General features: G+C 34.9%; 1 long non-coding RNA gene across 2 annotated transcripts in view; it reads left to right on the forward strand.

Moving 5' to 3' along the window:
- Window positions 1-2,500, forward strand: part of LOC137045129 (uncharacterized) — a 4,813-nt gene that overhangs the window by 2,262 nt on the left and 51 nt on the right. For both annotated transcript variants that reach the window (XR_010898698.1, XR_010898699.1), the window contains one exon: window positions 639-2,500. This exon is cut by the window's right edge and continues 51 nt beyond it. This is a non-coding gene — a long non-coding RNA (uncharacterized lncRNA). The remainder of the gene's footprint in view (window positions 1-638) is intronic.

Genomic DNA, 2,500 nt, shown 5'->3' on the forward strand with positions numbered 1-2,500 from the left:
GTGCACAAAAACTATTCTCGTTGCTTCGTAAAATGATTGTACAGCCACTGTAGTGAGATGGACTTTGTATCGGCGTCTTTAGGGCCTTTATGGGTCTTGTGAGTGTAAATGTACTGAATGCCAATGAAGGCCTATCTGAAGCCTTTCTCAGCATCAGCTTTCAACAAAAATATCTTCACTTGTGTTACGGGTGTCGAATGACATGAGGGTGAGTAATTAATAACAAATTTCATTTTTGGGGGAACTAACCCTTTAATGAAGATTTGTCTGCTACTAACTTCTTTTTTACTGGAGTCCCATGAATTATTTTAATGATTAAAGTAATTAATGACATTTTAAATTAAATTCATTTTTTGGTAAACCAACTTGTATGTATAAAAAAAACTTGCCCAATATATTTTGATTTTGAAGGACAGTGCTATCATAATTTATACATGGCCAGGTTGCAAAACTGCCATGAATGTGGCATGACATCAAAGGAGAACATTTGTCCTGTTTAGTGCATGACTTTATGACTGGTATTGATTGCTTTTGTTTACTTCTGTGGAGATTACACATGCTTGATTTTATAGTTGGAAATAGGTTTTAGTCGTCAACATATTATTTAACTGCAATGATCTTGTTTCTTTCTTTGTTAGGATGTTACTGATGAGGACTCGTACCACCAAATTCCCGTAGGAATCCTATGTGTTGATGCAGAAAGTCCACAGGTGAACCCTTCCCAAGTGTGCATCATCTTGGAAGGGAATTCGGTTATGAAACCAGACAACCTGCCTCAGGCCTTCTGTCTTCTTTTGGACTCATTTATGGCCTTCACTTGGACTATCCAAAGTGTATGAAAAACACTTTCCATTTCATCCAGCAGGTATTTTTTAACCTTGGAAAGGTGGACTTGGCACCAAAAATTAAATCCTTAAAAAGTCAGCTTACAGTTACAGTGTAAAATGGTGTCCTACACAAGATTTTTTTTTCTTCTGTGTTCTGTAAAAAAAAAAAATTCAATTGTTTTTTGTTTTGTTTTTTTACAATTAGAATTGTTTGTAGAATTAAAGCAGCTTAACATGACAACCAAAATTATTGATATACTGCATGCCACAGCACTTACAGAACTGGCGCACTAGTTATTCAGTGAAATCATGTAAGCAACTTTTCATTTACTTTGAAATTGAATTTTTATTTTAATCCGTAGATCCATCGTTCTGCCTCTATTGCTGAGAACTCTGTTGTGTTGCAATTTCAGAATAGTCTAAGCACACATTTCCTCACTGATAGATCAGCAGACCATATCTGCAGGAAGTTAAATAATTGTACAGATTCCCCAAAGAAGGGTAAAAAAAGATATTTTTTCTGAGAGTGATGGCAAGAACAAAACAAAGCTGCACAATGTCAATTTTCTGAACTGAGGTGTGAAAGATAAACAGATTGATTTTATATTTGTACAGTATGTTCATTTGCTTAAAGTATTAGTTCACCCCAAAATGTAAATTTCCTGATAATTTACTCCCAATGCCATCCAAGATGTTCATGTCTTTCTTTCTTAAATGGAAAAGAAAAGTTGTTTTTTTTGAGGAAAACATTTTAGGCGTTTTCTCCCAACAATGGACTTCAATTGCAACCAATAGTTGAACGTCCACATCAATGCAGTTCCAAAGGGCTCTAAAGTGCTTAAAATGGTACCGTGCGATCCCAGCTGAGGAATAGGGTCTTATCTAGCGAAGCGATTTCTCATTTTCTAAAAATAAAATAAATCTATATACTTTTGAACCACAATTGATCGTCTTATGCTGGTCTATGATGTTTCAGGCATGACATAATCAGGTTGAAAAGGTCACACCAAACTTGGGCGGAAGTACCGCCGCATTGTTTACAAAGTGTGGAGGGATCATTCAAATTGTATTGTATGTTGACTCACATATTTATTATTGTTTTACCGTTTATGTTAAAAGCGTTTCTATTAGTCTTAGAGCATTTGATTTGTAAACAATGGAGTGGTACTTCTGACCACTTTCGGTGTGACCTTTCAACGTGATTGTCATGCCTGGCTCATCACAGACTAGCACAAGATTATCAATTGTGGTTAAAAAATATATCGATTTTTATTTTAGAAAATTACCAATAATTTCGCTAGATAAGACCCTATTCCACAGCTGGGATCGCACCATACCATTCGAATCACTTCAGAGCCCTTTGAAACTGCAGTGATGTAGACGTTCAATATCCAATATCCAAAAATCCTTAAATGTTTTACTAAAAAAAAATATATATATTTTTTTAAAATTTATTTTCCTCTGAAGAAAGAAAGACATGAACATCTTGGACGGCATTAGGGTGAGTAAATTATCAGGAAATTTTAATTTTGGGGTGAACTATTTATTTATGTGCAAATGTTAAAACAAGCTTTCATGTTCTCGGGGGAATTGCACAAAACTACTTGTTAGATGCACTCTCTTTATGAGAGAGAAAAGTTGGAATCTCTAAAACTTGAGGGCAAAATTGTTTT

The sequence above is a fragment of the Pseudorasbora parva genome, chromosome 17, assembly GCF_024679245.1.
Source record: "Pseudorasbora parva isolate DD20220531a chromosome 17, ASM2467924v1, whole genome shotgun sequence".
Classification (NCBI taxonomy): domain Eukaryota; kingdom Metazoa; phylum Chordata; class Actinopteri; order Cypriniformes; family Gobionidae; genus Pseudorasbora; species Pseudorasbora parva.